This window comes from Mustelus asterias, chromosome 23, assembly GCF_964213995.1.
Source record: "Mustelus asterias chromosome 23, sMusAst1.hap1.1, whole genome shotgun sequence".
In the NCBI taxonomy this organism is placed as follows: Eukaryota; Metazoa; Chordata; class Chondrichthyes; order Carcharhiniformes; family Triakidae; genus Mustelus; species Mustelus asterias.
In genome coordinates, this window is record NC_135823.1 from 3,772,371 (window position 1) to 3,793,013 (window position 20,643).

General features: G+C 44.9%; 1 protein-coding gene and 1 long non-coding RNA gene across 2 annotated transcripts in view; one reads left to right on the forward strand and one right to left on the reverse strand.

Annotated features, from left to right (window-relative positions):
* The window catches only part of LOC144510909 (uncharacterized), a 134,526-nt gene that overhangs the window by 4,318 nt on the left and 109,565 nt on the right, over positions 1 to 20,643 (reverse strand). The gene's annotated exons all lie outside the window — the stretch shown is intronic.
* LOC144510487 (uncharacterized) lies at positions 8,935 to 16,432 on the forward strand. Its single transcript, XR_013500636.1, has 2 exons — positions 8,935 to 8,991; positions 14,246 to 16,432. It is a non-coding gene; the product is annotated as an uncharacterized LOC144510487 (long non-coding RNA).

Consider the following 20,643-nt stretch of genomic DNA (forward strand, 5'->3'; position numbering starts at 1 on the left):
CCAAGATCGAATCCATATTCTCAACTTGCGCTCAGGACGCAGACCAGCTGCGAAACTCTGCCAAGCAGACGAGACAAAGGAACTACACCATCTACATGCACACCAAGAACAGGAAACTTGAGAAACTCGGCATCACCACCAGCAGCAACCAAGCCTCCCCCGGTACCACAGTAGGAAACAGTCCCACTGCAGGGAAGTCCATTGTCAACTTGTCCGACTACACACTTCAACCAGATGAAATCGAAGTTCTCAGCCGAGGGCTTAATTTTTGCCCCACCACCAAAATAGACCCCATCAGTCTCGCAGCAGACACAGAGGAATTCATCAGGCGAATGAGGCTGAGGGAGTTCTTCCACAAACCCCAAGAGGCCAACAACGAACACAATGAGACAGCCAATGAACTGGAACAGCCGACAGAGAGATCCGCAGTGCATCCGAAGAGGAAAGAGTCGAATTGGACTCCTCCGGAAGGCCGCTGCCCTCGACTTGACATGTATGCCCAAGCCGTCAGGAGGTGCGTCAACACCAAATTCATCAGCCGCACTCACAAGACAGCCCCGAACATCACCCAAGCACAACGTAACGCCATCCACGCTCTCAAGACCAACCGCAACATTGTCATCAAACCAGCAGACAAAGGAGGGGCCATCGTCATACTGAACAGAACGGATTACTGCAAAGAAGTGTACCGACAACTCAACAACGAGGAACACTACAGACAGTTACCTGCAGATCCGACCAAAGAACACACCCGTCAACTCAACACTCTGATCAAGACCTTTGATCCGGACCTTCAGAACACCCTCCGTGCTCTCATCCCACGTACTCCCCGCGTTGGAGATCTCTACTGCCTCCCGAAGATACACAAGGCAAACACACCCGGCCGTCCCATCGTATCGGGCAATGGGACCCTGTGCGAGAACCTCTCCGGCTATGTCGAGGGCATCCTGAAACCCATTGTACAAAGAACCCCCAGCTTTTGTCGCGACACGACGGACTTCCTACAGAAACTCGGCACACATGGAGCAGTTGAACCAGGAGCGCTCCTCGTCACAATGGATGTCTCAGCACTCTACACCAGCATCCCCCATGACGATGGCATTGCTGCAACGGCCTCAGTGCTCAGCGCCAACAACTGCCAGTTTCCAGATGCAATTTTACATCTCATCCGCTTCATCCTGGACCACAATATCTTCACCTTCAACAACCAGTTCTTCATCCAGACACACGGAACAGCCATGGGGACCAAATTTGCACCTCAATATGCCAACATCTTCATGCACAGGTTTGAACAAGACTTCTTCACCGCACGGGACCTTCAACCGGTGCTATACACTAGATACATCGATGACATTTTCTTCCTTTGGACTCATGGTGAACAATCACTGAAACAACTCTATGATGACATCAACAAGTTCCATCCCACCATCAGGCTCACCATAGACTACTCTCCGGAATCGGTTGCATTCTTGGACACGCGCATCTCCATTAAGGACGGTCACCTCAGCACCTCACTGTACCGCAAGCCCACGGATAACCTCACGATGCTCCACTTCTCCAGCTTCCACCCTAAACACGTTAAAGAAGCCATCCCCTACGGACAAGCCCTCCGTATACACAGGATCTGCTCGGATGAGGAGGATCGCAACAGACACCTCCAGACGCTGAAAGATGCCCTCATAAGAACAGGATATGGCGCTAGACTCATTGATCAACAGTTCCAACGCGCCACAGCGAAAAACCGCACCGACCTCCTCAGAAGACAAACACGGGACACAGTGGACAGAGTACCCTTCGTTGTCCAGTACTTCCCCGGAGCGGAGAAGCTACGGCATCTCCTCCGGAGCCTTCAACATGTCATTGATGAAGACGAACATCTCGCCAAGGCCATCCCCACACCCCCACTTCTTGCCTTCAAACAACCGCACAACCTCAAACAGACCATTGTCCGCAGCAAACTACCCAGCCTTCAGGAGAACAGTGACCAAGACACCACACAACCCTGCCACAGCAACCTCTGCAAGACGTGCCGGATCATCGACACAGATGCCATAATCTCACGTGAGAACACCATCCACCAGGTACACGGTACATACTCTTGCAACTCGGCCAACGTTGTCTACCTGATACGCTGCAAGAAAGGATGTCCCGAGGCATGGTACATTGGGGAAACTATGCAGACGCTGCGACAACGGATGAATGAACACCGCTCGACAATCACCAGGCAAGACTGTTCTCTTCCTGTTGGGGAGCACTTCAGCGGTCACGGGCATTCGGCCTCTGATATTCGGGTAAGCGTTCTCCAAGGCGGCCTTCGCGACACACGACAGCGCAGAGTCGCGGAGCAGAAACTGATAGCCAGGTTCCGCACACACAAGGACGGCCTCAACCGGGATATTGGGTTTATGTCACACTATTTCACATAAATATTTCTGCTTTTTTCCTCCTGAGTCTTTATCATGCGATCCTAGAATCAGAATTTATGTCACACTATTTGTAACTCCCACAGTTGCGTGGACCTGCAGAGTTTCACTGGCTGTCTTGTCTGGAGACAATACACATCTTTTTAACCTGTCTTGATGCTCTCTCCACTCCCATTGTTTTGTTTCTTAAAGACTGGATTAGTTGTAAGTATTCGCATTCCAACCATTATTCATGTAAATTGAGTCTGTGTCTTATAAGTTCTGTTTGTGAACAGAATTCCCACTCACCTGAAGAAGGGGCTCAGAGCCTCGAAAGCTTGTGTGGCTTTTGCTACCAAATAAACCTGTTGGACTTTAACCTGGTGTTGTTAAACTTCTTACTGTGTTTACCCCAGTCCAACGCCGGCATCTCCACAGCTTGAACTTCAGACAGGCTAAAACTTCCTCCTGTCGTCAACATCTGTGAGTAAAACTCTTTTCTCCTTCTTCCATTTCTTTTCTCATTCTGGGGGAAACTGGGGGTTTGCAGCAACTGAAGGGAAAGGAAGTGAATCCAGGGAGGGTGCAGACTCTGGAAAGGTTGGCCCAGGTCTCTCTCTCTCTTAAAGACATTCACATCCTTTGCTCCCTCAGCTTGACACATTTATTTGTCTGGCTAAAAGGATGGTCTCTTTCCTAATGTTCACAATTAAAGGCTGTTTTCCCCAGGAGATGGCTGACATTTAAGGGGACAGTAAATTAATATAGGACAGAGATAAGTCTAGTGTTGTGTGGGACAGATTAGATTTTTTTATGGTTCTAATTTTGTAATGTACTACTGTAGCTTTGTTATTTGTTTCTCGTCAGAATCATTACAGCACATTTCAAGAAAGAGATTGGTGGATTTCTAAATATTGAAGATATCACGAAATAGGGAGGGTATTTTGGCAAAATGATGCAGAGGTAGATGGCCATTGATCTTATTGGATGCTTGAGCAGGCTCGATGGGCCGAATAGTCAACTGCAGCTCCCATTTGTTATGATCTCTGTGCCCACGACAGGAAGCAGTGAGCATGGATCTGTTAATCAGCCTCAATCAGCACCTTCAGGAGAATTGGGAGGGTGAATATTAGATACAGCAGAGTGAGAATGGAGGGAGAGTGTGTGGGATAGAGATTTCCAACTTTTGGGGAATGAGAGAGGAAAGAATGTTTCACAGAAACTGGAATTGTCTTCTGAATTTTTATCCTGTGCTGACAGTGATGACTTATAAACTCCTTTTACATGATATCAGAACATGGGGGACTGACAGACAGAAATCTCAAAGCAAAATCAGACAGTCATTCAATTTATCGGGATCTGAATATCATCGGCCTTTGAATCCAGAAGGAGAAATGTTTCTCCGTTCTGTCTGATTCAGAAGACTTTAAACATCAGCGTGACTGGAAAAGCACCGAGACACACACACACCTGAGTGAGAATGTTCCATTGCACTGAGTGTTGAAAGAGCTTTAACCAGTTACACAGCCTGAAAATACATCGCAGCATTCGCAGCGGGGAGAGACTGTACCCGTGTTCTGTATGAGATTTAACTGATTGTTTAACCTGGAGGGTCACAAGGACACCCGCACCATGGAGAAACTGTGGAAATGTGGGGACTGTGGGAAGAAATTGAGGCACCCATCTGTACAGGAAACTCATCAACGCAGTCACACTGGGGACACTGTTATCCAACCTGCAGGCACACCAGCGAGTTCACACTGGGGAGAGGTCATTCACCTGCTTTCAGTGTGGGAAGGGATTCACTGACTTATCCAGCCTGTGGAGACACCAGCAAGGTCACACACCTCAGACATTGTCTCCAGATTCCTTTGCAGCATTTACAGCGGGGAGAGACTCTACTCGTGTTCTGTGTGAGATTTAACTGATTGTTTAACCTGGAGAGTCACAAGGACACCCGCACCATGGAGAAACATTGGAAATGTGGGGACTGTGGGAAGGGATTCAGGCTCCCATCTCAGCTGAAAATTCCTCGGTGTAGTCATACTTTAGAGAGGCCATTCAGCTGCTGTGTGTTTGGGAAGGGATTCAAGGATGTATCCAACCTGATGACACACCAGTGAATTCACATGGGTGAGAGGCCACTCACTTGTTCCATGTGTGGGAAGGAATTCACTCAGTTAACCCATTTGCAGACACATCAGCGAGTACACACCGGGGAGAGGCCGTTCGCCTGTCCTCTGTGTGGGAAGGAATTCACTCAGTTACCCCCATCTGCGGAGACACCAGCGAGTTCACACTGGAGAGAGACTGTTCAGCTGCTTTGTGTGGGGGAATGGGGCGAGGGCGGGGGGGGCAGAATGGGACAGAGGTAGAATGTAGAAAAGAGGAAGTGGGGGGGGGGGGAGAAGTGGGGGGGAAGAAAAATGAAGAAAGACAATAAAGAAATAAAAGGTAGAGAACAGTAAATAAATAAATAAATAAAACAGAATGAAAACAAAGGGGTCGAGGTGGGGTGGAGCTAATCATCTGAAGTTGTTGAATTTGATGTTGAGACCGGAAGGCTGTAATGTGCCTAGCCGGAAGATGAGATGCTGTTTCTCCAGTTTGCATTGAGCTTCACTGGAACATTGCAGCAGCCAAGCACAGACATGTGGGCATGGGAGCAGGATTGTGTGTTAAAATGGCAAGCAACCAGCAGGACAGGGTCCTGATTGCGCACAGACCGAAGGTGTTCAGCAAAGCGATCACCCAGTCTATGCTTGGTCTCTCCGGTATAGAGACCACATTGAGAGCAGCGAATGCAATAAACCAAATTGAAAGAGGTGCAAGTGAAACACTGCTTAATCTGGAATGGGTGTTTTGGACCTTGGATGGTGAGCATGGAAGAGATAAAGGGGCAGGTGTTACACCTTCTGTGATTGCAAGGGAAGGTGCCATGAGTGATAGGAGAGGTGTTGGGTATAGTGGAGGAGTAGACTAGGTTATCCCGGAGGGAACGGTCTCTGCGGAATACTGACAGAGGGAGTGAAGGCAAGATGTGTTTGGTGGTGGCATCACGCTGGAGTTGGTGAAAATGGCAGAGGATTATGCTTTGCACGTGGAGGCTGGCGGGGTGAAATGTGAGAACAAGGGGGACTCTATCCTTGTTCTGGGAGGGGAGGGAGGGGGTGAGGGTCGAGGCGTAGGAGATGGACTGCACGCTGTTGAGAGCCCTGTTGCCAACTGTAGATGGGAATCCATGGTTGAGGGAAAAGGAGCACATATTCGAAGCGCCACTTTGGAAAGTAGCATCATCGGAACAAATGCGACAGAGGCAAAGGAGCTGGGAGAAAGGGATGGAGTCTTAACAGGATGTGGAGTGTGAAGAGCTATAGTCCAGATAGCTGTGGGAGTCAGTGGACTTGTAATGGATATTGGTAGATAGTCTATTGCCGGAAATGGAGACAGAAAGGTCAAGGAAGGGAAGGGAAGTGTCTGAGATGGACCAGGTGAAGGCGATGGAGAGGTGGAAACTGGAAGCGAAGTTGATAAATTTTGAGGTCCAGACAAGAGCATGAAGCGGCACCAAAATCGTCCTCAATGTACCGGTGGGAGGGGTCCTGGGTAGGCCTGGAACAAGGAATGTTTCACATACCCCATAAAAAGACAAGCGTGGCTAGGACCCATGCGGGTACCCATTGCTACATCTTTGATTTGGAGAAAGTGGGATGAGTTAAAGGAAAAGTGTTGAGAGATAGAACTAGTTCAGCCAGGCGGAGGAGGGTGGTGGTGAATGGAAATTGTTCAGGCTTCTTTTCAAGGAAGAAGTGGAGAGCTCTCGGGCCGTCCTGGTGTGGGATGGAGGTGTTGAGAGATTGCACATCCATGGTGAATAGGAGGCGGTTAGTGCCTGCGAACTGGAAGCTGTCAATATGACGCAGGGGCATCAGAGGAATCCTGGATGTAGGTGGGAAGGGAATGGACAAGAGGAGTGAGGATGGAGTCACGGTAAGAGGAAAAAGTTCAGTGGGGCAGGAGCATGCTGACACAATGGGCCTACCATAGGAGAACTCGTATCTCCTTTACTCCACAGCAACTGAGAGGCTTAAACGTTGCAACTGGATCCTAGAATTCCTAACCAACAGACAACAGTCAGTAAGGACAGACACCTCCTCCACGATCATCCTCAACACCGGTGCTCCACAAGGCTGTGTCCTCAGCCCCTTAGTATACTCCTTATACACCTACAACTGTGGCCAAATTCAACTTGATTTTCAAGTTTGCTGATGACACCACCATTGCGGGTCGAATCTCAAACAATGATGAAACACAGTACAGGAACGAGATGGAGAATCTGGTGAATGGTGCGATGACAATCTCTCCCTCAATGTCAACAAAATGAAGGAGATACTGATCAATTTCAGGAAGCGTAGAGGAGATGGGATATCGATGGGAATGCGTATATCAATGGGAATGAAGTAGAAATGGTCGAGAGCTTCAAGTTTTAAGGTGTCCAGATCATCAACAACCTGCCCTGGACCCTCCATGTGGATGCTATAGTTAAGAAAACCCACCAATGACTCCACTTTCTCAGAAGACTAAGGAAATTTGGCATACCTGCAACAACTCTCTCAAACTTTTACAGATGCACCATAGAAAGCATTCTTTCCGGTTGTATCACAGCTTGGTATGGCTCCTGCTCTGTCCAAGACCGCAAGAAACTATAAAGGGTCGTAAACAAAGCCGAGTCCATCACTCAGACCAGCGTCCCATCCATTGACTCTGTCTACACTTCCCGCTGCCTCGGCAAAGCAGCCAGCATAATTAATGACGCCAGGTACACCGGACATTCTCTCTTCCACCTTCCGTCAGGAAAAAGACACAAAAGTCTGAGCTCACGTAACAACTGACTCAAAAACAGCTTCTTCCCTGCTGCCATCAGATTTTTTAATGGACCTATCGCGCATTAAGTTGATCTTTCTCTACTGCCGAGCTATGACTATAACACAACATTCTGCACTCTCTCTTTTCCTATGTATGGTATGCTTTGTCTGCAAAGCGCGCAAGAAACAATACTTTTCACTGTAAACTAATACATGTGACAAATCAAATCGAAAAGCAGAGTCAACTGACAAACCTGGAAACACAGGAACCACTTCCTGGTGAATGTCCACAGCAGCATGACCCTCTGCCATGTTCTCAATAACGGCTGTTGACTCTGAAACTTCTCCTGACTCGGGGTCACACAGCAAGTGAAAATGGTCTCTGTGTCTGCGAACAACTCTTCCATTTTGCACTCTCTCAACCCCAGATACTGGGCCACTTTGGTTTAAAATTATTCCCGATGACCACCTTTGATTATTACCAAAGTTTCTGATATAAACCTGATCATCCGGTTTGGATTGCCTGTCTTTGGCACAATGCAATACTGGAACAAAAATCTTGAGAGCTTTGTTCTTAAAGTATCACCTGCCATTCTCCTCAATCCCTCCTTCAGAGTTTGAACAGCTCTTTCTGCTAGACCATTTGTAGCCAGATGAAACGGCGCAGTACGCACATGGCGTATACCATTCTTTTACATGATTTCCTGAAACACCTCACTTGTAAACAGAGTGTCGTTATCTGAAACAAGTGAATCTGGTAACCCAGGGTTTGTGAAAATTGGACAGTTTATTGCCACAGGAGCTGGAATATTACTCATGATCTGTGCTTCCAACCATTTTGAATTAGCATCTACAACGACCAAACACATGATTCATGAAAGTGAGATGTTAAGGGGTTAACATCCCATGAATTTGCTATGATCTTGGTTTTTTAACAAAAAAATGTGTGTGAGCGAAGCAAACTTTTGAAATGCAGATAAGCTTAAAACTGTCTGGAACAATTTGTGCTGGTAACATATTCCCTATATCAACTCCTAATGTGTGCTTGTTTCTGAAAGATGAAATTCGTTCTATGTGCAAAATATATGGGAAATGTTTATTATCTCACACTGGGAGCAATGGTGGACGTGTGATTTCTATAGCAACCTGGGGGGGGGGGGGGGTTCGACATATTTATGTTTTTTCAACTGTCTTTGTATTTTGCTGAGGCTAAACACGTGATTTGGCTGAAGTAATACTATGTACGTGACGAATTACTGTAAAAAGAGGATAAAGGGAGAGACATCCCCCCTGTTCGAGGTAGAATCGTTTGGCTAGACTCAGAGCACTGTACTGAGTTAGAAAAGTGATCCTCCAAAAAAGCTTGTACTTGCTTGAAAATAAAGGACTAGGTTATCTCTAAAGATCAGTGTTTTGCTTTTACATCAAGTACGTAAGTGTGTCTGAAAAACGGACTTTAACATTTGGCGCAGCGAAGCAGGCTTCCAAGATATATAGCTGTCCTCCGAGGCGGATTGAATAAGTGATCGTCTGAGTGTCGGTTACGTGAGACAAACGGCCCACATGGTAAGATTAAAACCTTGGTTTCTCTCACTGAACCTATTACTCAAGTCGACCCCTCATCCCCCGAGGCTCTGTGGTGACGGAACTCTGAGACGACTTACGTCCTTGAACACTGACTGGTCTAAGATTTGGGTCGGGAATTGAGGAGACGCCCAATAAAGGTAAAGGGTTGGAAGCCGGGTGGTATAGAGGCCCCCGGTTTGAGGGTTAGGGAAGCCGGGTGGTATAGAGGCCCCCGGTTTGAGGGTTAGGGAAGCCGGGTGGTATAGAGGCCCCCGGTTTGAGTGTTCGGTGTTAAAGGTGGATGTTCGCAGGAGCCCACTGAGGAAAGTGGATGTACACAGGAGCCCACCGAGGGAGGTAAAGGTCCGGGGTTAGCGGCCCCAGGTCCGGGAGTAATTGAGGTTCAGCTCCCTAGGTTGGTAGCAATTGCTTTTGTTTTTTTAAAAGGGAGGGAGTGTGCAGTGTGTGTTACAGATTTTTGAGAGAAAGGAACTATGTTCTCTCAAATTACTAGGGAAATATTATAAATTAATTGGCAAATTGGAAAATTGATTAGAACAAATCTAAGGTTGACCTAATAACTTGAGTAGTTTCTGTATTTCAGTGTGTTTGTGTGGTCTGGTTGCTTGTCGAAAGTAGGTGGTTGTTGCATTAGATTGAAAGCAGGAGTTGTTAAAGCCTGTTTGTCCTTGTGGAATATTTATTAAATTGTTTTCAGAAAAAAAAGGAAGGGGTGGGAATTAGGTGAAGTTGGAGACGTGACTGCTTGTGCTGATCGAAGGGAGGTGCCTGCCTCAAACGCGCAGCCTTGGACCGAAGGTCAGGACATTGAAGTGGGCGTAGAGGCAACAAGGCACTGCAGAGCGTGAAGCACAAGTGGTCAAAGTCTCTTAACAATGGGTCAAACTTTGGATAAGTCAGGAGATGGGACCCCTTTATATAAAATGTGTCGTGAAAACCCGAAAGACGAGGAGCTACTCAGAAGCTTGCCAGGGTGTTTTTAAAAACGGGGAAATGAAAATTGGCCACTCGGGGAAACTTGAGATGTAGATCAATGTATTAAAACAGAAGAGGCTATTAGAGAGCCGATGAATTAACCGAGAAATGAAAGCTGGCCAGCTGGGGGGGATAATACACGTAGGAGAGGGATCAGTGAATGTGATAATGAAAAAAACTCTCAAACTTGGGAAATGTTGAAGTGGGAACGTGAGAAGTATGAGAGACGAAACCGAGAAAAGGGATTAGAATGGCAAGCCGAACAAAGGAAAGATAAAAAACCGGAGGTACCTCCTGACATATCTGGCATGCCAATGTTGTTCCAAAATACCCATACTGATGAACAACAGGAGGAGGAGGATTGGAGAAGGTAACCTAGCGCTCCGACTGCTCCCCAAATCCAACCCCAACCAAACAGTTAAAAAAAAACTTGTATTTGCGCAGCACTTGATGACATTGCTACAGAAATATTTCAAGGAGCTCCAGGTACAATTACTTTCATTGTAGGGACTGCAAACAAATCCCTATTTGGCCTCATTGTGCAACACATATTTTCCCAAAAATTGTCAGGAGTTACAGTACAACAGAGGAAATACTGGTGAGGTGCACACAAAGTTAGTGAATGCAATGGTTGTGATTTTTGAATTTCTAGGCTTAAATGGCTCATTAAACAATTTATATTTGTAACACCAAAATATTTTCACTCAGAAAAACTGAAGGAAGCTCAGCCTTTTCAGTGTTGTTTGCAAAAGAAAGATGTGCAACTGTAGGAAAGAGTTTAAAAAATATAAGTACAAGTTCAAAAACAGCTGCTTCAGCATGTATTCCCGGCTCACCTACACCAAACTTAAGACATTTCAGTGGCAGATTAAGTACCCATTATGTATTTTTTGAGTCAAAAACTTTCATTTACACCTTGGATGTGTGAAAAACCAGTCGGGTCTTTATGCAAAATGGGAACCAACTTTACCAGATTAGGGCATTGAAAATAATGTGTTGGGGGAAGATAGCAACACAATTACCAACACAAGCTTATAAAACTGGGGTTAACTGGAACTTATACAATGTAACCATTGAGGCTCAACCCTTTTTTAGATCAATTTGAAAGATGCCAATTGAAGTTTACTCTGTAAATGGCCCATTGTGTACAGTAGTCATTTATATTTAGCTAATTTAATTAGAAAATGTCTCATTGGCTCAATAATTTCCAGTATAATTTTCAACATTGGTCAGTTTGTTTTCTGAGAGTTAGCAATTAAGTTTGCTGAAACATTTGGAAATGAATTCAGACAATTTGTATTAAATTGGCAGAAAGTGGTTTGTGTAAAAGCTCCTGAATCCACAAGGGTCAACTCACTGTTGAGAGTAACTCCATGTCTGCATCTGGGAACCGGTTACTGCAGTGTGAATATTGAACAATATTAACAGGGATTAAATTTATCCTAAAAGGAACTGATGTTTTCGGGAATAAATTAATAATCTGCCAATCAGGATCAATAATAAAATTACCTATTTAAAAAAGGTTAGATCACTCACTGTGACATGATCACTGAAGTTCCCTTCACTAAAAAATTAAAAACTATTTGTATTAGAATTTGTACAAAAGTATTAAGAGTGCGCAGTGTCTCGGTACATCTTTCACTGCCTTGTTGTTCTGCAGGTAATACTTTGGTTGGCTCACATGAAGAGCTTAATTTTCTTCGAACACGACGGGCATACCAGATATTGTCACTGTTCAGCGCTTACAGGGGGACAGCCCCTGCCTCTGAAAAGGACATTTGGAAGGTGCATGGATGTTCGCATTCTGCGTCATCAGGCCTTTGGGTTACTCCAATCAGCCAAGTGTGTATACCTGATGCTTTGTTGCCTTTGCTTATTGATTGTCTTCATTCTGATGCCCACCTTGGCAAGGAGGGAATGAGTGGTATTATGCTCCGTACCTGAAGGCATCCCCGACTAGCTGAGGCAGCCCAGTCTCGTATAGAAATCTTAGAAACCCTACAGTACAGAAAGAGGCCATTCGGCCCATCGAGTCTGCACCGACCACAATCCCACCCAGGCCCTACCCCCATTTCCCTACATATTTTACACGCTAATCCCTCTAATCTACGCATCCCAGGACACTAAGGGGCAATTTTAGCATGGCCTAACCCGCACATTTTTGGACTGTGGGAGGAAACCGGAGCACCCGGAGGAAACCCACGCAGACACGAGGAGAATGTGCAAACTCCACACAGACAGTGACCCAAGCCGGGAATCGAACCCAGGTCCCTGGAGCTGTGAAGCAGCAGTGCTAACCACTGTGCTACCGTGCCGCCCGTATAGCATCATAGAACATAGAACAGTACAGCACAGAACAGGCCCTTCGGCCCACGATGTTGTGCCGAGCTTTATCTGAAACCAAGATCAAGCTATCCCACTCCCTATCATCCTGGTGTGCTCCATGTGCCTATCCAAAAACCGATTAAATATTCCTAAAGTGTCTGACTCCACTATCACTGCAGGCAGTCCATTCCACACCCCAACCACTCTCTGAGTAAAAAACCTACCCCGGACATCCTTCCTATATCTCCCACCATGAACCCTATAGTTATGCCCCCTTGTAATAGCTCCATCCACCCGAGGAAATAGTCTTTGAACGTTCAGTTTATCTATCCCCTTCATCATTTTATAAACCTCTATTAAGTCTCCCCTCAACCTCCTCCGCTCCAGAGAGAACAGCCCTAGCTCCCTCAACCTTTCCTCATAAGACCTACCCTCCAAACCAGGCAGCATCCTGGTAAATCTCCTTTGCACTCTTTCCAGTGCTTCCACATCCTTCTTATAGTGAGGTGACCAGAACTGCACTCAATATTCCAAATGTGGTCTCACCAAGGTCCTGTACAGTTGCAGCATAACCCCACGGCTCTTAAACTCCAACCCCCTGTTAATAAAAGCTAACACACTATAGGCCTTCTTCACAGCTCTGTCCACTTGAGTGGCAACCTTCAGAGATCTGTGGATATGGACCCCAAGATCTCTCTGTTCCTCCACATTCTTCAGAACCCTACCTTTGACTCTGTAATCCACATTTAATTTTGTCCTACGAAAATGAATCACCTCACATTTTTATCAGGGTTAAACTCCATTTGCCATTTTTCAGCCCAGCTTTGCATCCTATCTATGTCTCTTTGCAGCCTACAACAGCCCTCCACCTCATCCACTACTCCACCAATCTTGGTGTCATCAGCAAATTTACTGATCCACCCTTCAGCCCCCTCCTCTAGGTCATTAATAAAAGTCACAAAGAGCAGAGGACCAAGCACTGATCCCTGTGGCACTCCACTAGCAACCTGCCTCCAGTCCGAAAATTTTCCATCGACCACCACCCTCTGTCTTCGATCAGGTAGCCAGTTACCTATCCAATCGGCCGACTTTCCCTCTATCCCACACCTCCTCACTTTCATCATAAGCCGACCATGGGGGACCTCATCAAACGCCTTACTAAAATCCATGTATATGACATCAACTGCCCTACCTTCATCAACACACTTAGTTACCTCCTCAAAAAATTCTATCAAATTTGTGAGGCACGACTTGCCCTTCACGAATCTGTGCTGACTATCCCGGATTAATCCGCATCTTTCTAAATGGTCGTAAATCTCATCCCTAACGACCTTTTCCATCAACTTACCAACCACCGAAGTAAGACTAACCGGCCTATAATTACCAGGGTCATTTCTATTCCCTTTCTTAAACAAAGGAACAACATTCGCCACTGTCCAGTCCTCATGTTTGACATGCCAGCAAAACAATGTTGGTCAAGGGGTGAGATGCACACCAGGAAGAACACCCTTGCCAGGTGGACCGTTTGAATGTATTCAGCTAGATTTTATTGAATTGCCGCGTGTACATTGCTATAAGTATTGTCTTGTGATTGTTGATGTATTTAGTAGATGGATAGAGGCTTTCCCCACGACAAACAACAAGGCCTCGACGGTAGTAAAATTGTTGCTAACTGAAGTAATACCAAGGTTTGGGGTGCCTCGACAAATTAGTTCAGATAATGGCCCCCACTTTGTAGGAAAGGTCAATAGGGAATTGTGTGATGTGTTACACATCCAACAACAATTCCACTGTGCCTACCACCCCCATGCAGCAGGAATAGTGGAAAGAGCCAATAGGGCCCTTAAAGCTAAGCTAGCCAAGCTAACATCTGAAACCGGTCTAAATTGGTTAGAAGTCTTGCCCTTAGCCCTCTACCTCATGAGAATAACGCCCCACTCTACTACTGGACTCTCGGCGGCAGAGATAATTTATGGCCGACCCAGTAGAACACCCTGGGATGCAAATACAAGCCCGCCCACCCAGATAGATTTACACGGTATGGGAGAGGAAATGCAGAAGTACTTCCGACAGCTAACGTTGTCTCTAAAGTTTCTTCATTCACAGGTACAGTGGATCAACTCTACGGACGCCGGATCAAGATCCTGACCCACAGGACTACTTCCCTGAACCGCAGATAGGAGACTTCATGCTGATTCAAGAGTGGGATCGCTCCAAGCTTGGACCGGGATGAAGGGGACCGTTTCGGGTGCTTCTCCGGGCTCCGGCGGCGGTTGAGGTCGGGGGACGGAGTCGCTGGATCCATTCGGATGGATGTGGACGGTGGACGCCAGTTCCTGCTAATAAATCATGAGGATCATCTTCACCATCTTCGGCCTTTCGGCAATTTTCCTGGCACCAGGACAAACAGATCAACGGAAAGATGGACTGAAAGAAGGACTGACTAATGGACGATTTCACTCTAACACCTTTTTTGTCTATGTCTTACGAGTATGCTGTAAAGTTTAATGTAAGTGGGTGTTGGGTCTGCTCTCACATACCACCACATGCTAAAGAAGGGATTCCTCTGTTCCCTATTCCTCTCAACCTTCAGGAAATGATCGAATGGATTTTGTATCAAAACGAGACTAAAAACGGAATGAGGGCTGTGTTTGATCCTCTCGGCTTCATAAAGGTTAACGGACTGTACTCTATGGGTACCTTCGGGCAAAAATATTGTTCAACTTGCAGAGAGGTGTAATATAACGAATTCTTTTAAGAATCATTACCAACCCAACTACGATAGATCAGACTCCCCACCCCACTTTGTTGTAAAAAATCAACAAAGAGGATCTATCTGCCTGATAAGAAACGGAACCATACCCATTAGCCGTAGCTACTGCATTCAGCAGTTTAATATTACCTATCCCAGTCGGAAAGAAAAAAGGTTTCTTCATCCACTACACAAACTGGGATGTTCATACAGAATGCCTTCATCTTATCAAAGGAATGTGAAGGTTGGGGTTGGGAAGGGAGAAAAATAACATGCCCCAATGACAACAGTTTCCCAGCCAATCCCAGCCTATTAGACGATATGGTTGCGTACAATGGCACCTATTTTGTCTGGTCTGGATCTTGTTATCTAGCATATGTGGTCCCCTATGTCTGACATTATGACTCCCTGCATCTTCACCCCAAGATACATCTGTTAAGATCTAAACGGGCCATCACCGAAGCTCCTATGGGACAGCAAAGGCAGCTCGACTGCTGATCAATATGGCATCTACTCTTGAGAAAATAGCTAATGATACCGCTACGGGATTTCAGGATGTGCGTACCGCCATCTCAGAGATCTCAGCTGAGATCGTAGCCGTATGAATGGTGGCGCTCCAAAATAGAATGGCTTTAGATTATCTGTTGGTGATTACAGGAGGCACCTGTGCTCTAATAGGCTGAGTGCTGTACATACATTCCAGACTCTTCTGACAACATCACGAACTTAGCGGAGCATATTGGAAAGATGGCGGACAAAATTAGAGCTGAGGGAAGGAAATTTAAGGACTACAATCCCCCTGGGTGGTGGCCCTTTGGCAGTCTCTTTGGGGACTGGGGAGGAATGATAATGCATGCGGGCATCACTATCCTGGTAGTTTGCTTACTGCTAGGCTTATTGAAGGATGTTTGCCAATGCCTAGCATATCATAGAGCACAAGTTCCCCTCCAAAGAGGTTAGTGATATCATGGAATGATAAAAGGAGGGAATGAGATGTTAAGGGGTTAACATCCCATAAATTTGCTATGATCTAGTTTTTTGAACTTAAAAAAATGTGTGCGAGCTAAGCAAACTTTTGAACTTGCAAATGCAGATAAGCTTAAAACTGTCTGGAACAATTTGTGCTGGTAACATATTCCCTATGTTAACTCCTAATGTGTCCTTGTTTCTGAAAGATAAAATTCGTTCTATGTGCAAAATATATGGGAAACATTTAATATCTCACACTGGAGCAATGGTGGACGTGTGATTTCTATGGCGAGGGGGGGGGAGGGTTTCGACATATTTATATTTTTTCAACTGTCTTTGTATTTTGCTGTGGCTAAACACGTGATTTGGCTGAAGTAATACTGTAGTAATACTGTGTACGTGACGAATTACTGTAAAAAGAGGATAAAGGAAGAGACATCCCCCCTGTTCGAGGTAGAATCGTTTGGCGAGACTCAGAGCACTGTACTGAGTTAGAAAAGTGATCCTCCGAAAAAGCTTGTACTTGCTTGAAAATAAAGGACGAGGTTATCTCTAAAGATCAGTGTTTTGCTTTTACATCAAGTGCGTAAGTGTGTCTGAAAAACGGACTTTAACGAAAGTTCACACATAGTCTGGACCATGGCCTATCAGGCCACTCCCAAGGATGAAGTGATAATGTACCCAGTGTGTTGGGGGGAATGAACTCAGAAGAATCATTCAACATTCAAGCCTGATTCAATTGATAGACAGTTTATTGAGTTACGCCAGTGGGGAGAAGCCACAGGGGCTGACCATGTGCAACTCCACCCAACAAACAAAATCCTCAATTCTTATACAGTTACTCAGCCCATCCCGGCTGGACACAATCCAATCAGAATGGTTATAGATTACATACATTATAGACAAGTCCAATGAAATTAGTATCTGGGCATCATGGGGCTTTGTGATCATCTCATGAACAGATAGGAGCCCCCATCATGATGTTTTCCAGACCCCCTTATCTACCATCCTTGGGCTATCTTTGTACATAGATTCCCCTACTTTGAGAAATGGGGGGGGGATTAGAAGTTCCCAAATGGACATCAGCACCCTTCCTTTGTTTTAATCGAACGACCGCATGGTCTGGCAATCATTTCTATTTAATAATCTCTTTAAACTCTTTAATTCAGTATCCAATTCCAGAATTCTCCTTTTCATTGTGTTAATTGCGTCAGGAATAAATCTTGGGACCTGACGGGAAGTTTAACCCAAGATCAATCCAGCACAAGATTGGTCAGAATCATTTCACATGTCCCAAATTTTAAATAACCATTACAAATTAAACTCTCATTCTCACATGTGTGAATTGTATCCTATTAAAATTCCTGCATGTTTAGCAAAATATCCTGGAGTCATGTCTCTGGCCAGTAAATATGGCTCCAGGTTCATAACTTCAAAAAAAAGCTTTATTAATTACACTTCCTTTTTTAAATCTGTTTGATTTAAATCACAGACAGAAAACCTCAAAGCTTGAAGCATTCAACCTACAAATATCATCCATACACAAGCAGAGAAACTTAGCATGTGCTTTACAACAGCAATAACCAGAATGAATTTCTTAAGCATTCTTGTGATTCTGTTTTTAAACTTCCAGAAATGCCTTTAATTAAAGATTCAAGATAAGGTTAATTCTCCAGAAAGATAAACCTTAAAAAATGTAGCCCAAAATAATAATAAAACACATCTACAAACATCCATATGAAGCAAATGAAACACACAGGTTCTCACAGCTCGTAAATTTCAAACAATGAATCCTCACTTTCTCTCTCGTAGCTATAGCTTCTTAAAGTGACAGAGCACTACAAGCTCACAACTCCTTAAAATAAGATACAAGATTCTTCATTCTCCTTCATTATAACTTGACCTTTTTAAACCAACTTCCAAGGCCTGATTTTATAGTCTTTGTTGATTTAAAATCCCAAACACGTTACCACCTGCAAAATCTTTGTTCTTTATCTGGGGTTCAGGTGACAACACGATAAAATTCTCACAGTTATTCCAAATTCCTCCACGCTACGCTTAAAGCTTCCATAAATCCCCAATTATGGACTAAAATAGACACATGAGTTTCTGGGCGATTTAAAAACAACTGTCTGCTGAAAGGGTTAACTTTTCTACACAACCTAAATGGGTGGGGAGTGAGCAGAAAAAACTTGGCACACAATTCCGTCACTTTACATATAAAGGGTTTTTTTCTTCGAGGCTAAGTATTGAGCTGAACCCAGCTAATACGAAGACTCACGAAAGACAGTATACTGGTTAAAGACATTCTTTATTGACCAACTCACGCCGGGAGAAAGGCAGCTGGGCAGTCCAACTCCTTTCTCTAAAGTTAGAATACATTGGCCGTATAGTTATATTATCTCAAAAGTTCATTTTGCCCGCCCACTCTGTCATCCTAACTGGATGCTCCAATCACATTAGTGCACATTATTTAACATAACATAGAAACCCTACAGTGCAGAAGGAGGCCATTCGGCCCATCGAGTCTGCACCGACCACAATCCCACCCAGGCCCTACCCCCACATATTTTACCCACTAATCCCTCTAACCTACGCATCCCAGGACTCTAAGGGACAATTTTTAACCTGGCCAATCAACCTAACCCGCACATCTTTGGACTGTGGGAGGAAACCAGAGCACCTGGAGGAAACCCACGCAGACACGAGGAGAATGTGCAAACTCCACACAGACATTTACCTTGGCCAATCACATCCTACCTTCTGGCAGAATGGGAAAGTCTGTAGAATCTGAAAGTTCCTGCCCACTGTTACTTTGCAACTTTCACTTGTAGGTCTGTAGGGTTCAAAGGTTGCTTTCTCACTGTCTCTTAGCAACTTCTATTATGTAGGTTATAGGGTTTAAAAGTTAATTTCCCATTGTCTGCTGAGTCATCCCTTATCAGTAAAAAAAGGAATATTTCTATTCATTCTAATACCTGGGAAGTGTGTATTTTCTAGAACTCATACTGATAAAAACTGTGCTCTGTGGCTTCATTGTTCTGAAAGAATATGGCCAATCTCACTCAGCTTTTATCCCATTATGCTTCAGGGCAATCATAGAAATCATAGAAACCCTACAGTACAGAAAGAGGCCATTCGACCCATCGAGTCTGCACCGACCACAATCCCACCCAGGCCCTACCCCCATATCCCTACATATTCTACCCGCTAATCCACGCATCCCAGGACACTAAGGGGCAATTTTAACATGGCCAATCAACCTAACCCGCACATCTTTGGACTGTGGGAGGAAACCGGAGCACCCGGAGGAAACCCACGCAGACACGAGGAGAATGTGCAAACTCCACACAGACAGTGGCCCAATCTGGGAATCGAACCCAGGTCCCTGGAGCTGTGAAGCAGCAGTGCTAACCACTGTGCTACCGTGCTGCCGTCTGCAGTTTAGCCAAGATTTGAATTTTAATACAAAACATTCAAAAATACATGTTTAAATCTGAAATATATTTAAATGTGTCTCTATGCAGACAATACCTTAGAATAAGGACCACAACGTGCCTTATATAAAGTTAGTCCAACCTGTTTTAATAGCCTTTATTAGTTTTTAGTCCCAAAGTATTCTGAACCCCTCTAACAACATAATTTTAAAAAAAACTTTCATTAAAAAAAAACTTGATTTTAAACTTCATCTATTAATTTCTTAAATTATATTTCTCAACCTAATTATTTTAATTTGATCAGTTTTTGTTAGGGTTGGGTAACTTCTATTCTTTATAAACTGGTTCACTCATTTTGTTAATTCTACATGGGGTCGGAGAGTCAGAACCCAAACTTTATCATCCTTATCTTTATTCTCCTTTTGTCATCACTCCCTCTGTTTTGTGGGAGGGTCGTGAGGATTAAAAGCGGCATGGTGGCACAGTGGTTAGCACTGCTATCTCACAGTGCCAGGGACCTGGGTTCGATTCCCGGTTTGGGTCACTGTCATTGCGAAGTTTGCACGTTCTTCCCGTGTCTGCGTGGGTTTCATCCAGGTGCTCTGGTTTCCTCCCACAGTCCAAAGGTGTGCGGGTTAGGTGAATTGGCAATGGTAAATTGCCCCTTTGTGTAAGGGGGACTAGCTAGGGTAAACACATGGGGCCTGGGTGGGATTGTGTTCGGTGCAGACTCGCTGGGCCGAATGGCCTCCTTCTATTTTGTAGGATTCTATGATTCCAATCAGACCTAATTATTTTATCATAAAAGTAAAATACTGTGGATACTGGAATCTGAAACAAAAACAGAAAATGCTGGAAAATCTCAGCAGGTCTGACAGCATCCGTGGAGAGAGAATAGAGCCAACATTTTGAGTCTGCATAACCTTTCATAAGAGCTTTTATGAATGGTCATCCAGACGCGAAACATTGGCTCTATTCTCTAATCATTTTATCAATAGGTTTCTTGTGCTTTGTTTCCAAATGTCAGGTAAGAGACCTGTCCGGTCCCCACTCGAGCTCTAATTTTTCACTGGCCATGCTTGGGCAGGATTATAACCATTAGAATCTACTCGCAGAGGTCCGTTTTTCAGTCCAGTGCTACTTGGAGTATACCGTCACTTCGCCGACTATCGGGTCACAAGTCCCTCACAGTTCTTATCACAAATTTATGATAAAATAATTTAAACAATTCCTGAGAACGCTTCTTAACTTCTTAACCAACTACCTACCACTGTTTGTTGATTGGTCAGATCCCCCTTTTTACAGATTTGGGTATCTCAGCCGCTGAACAC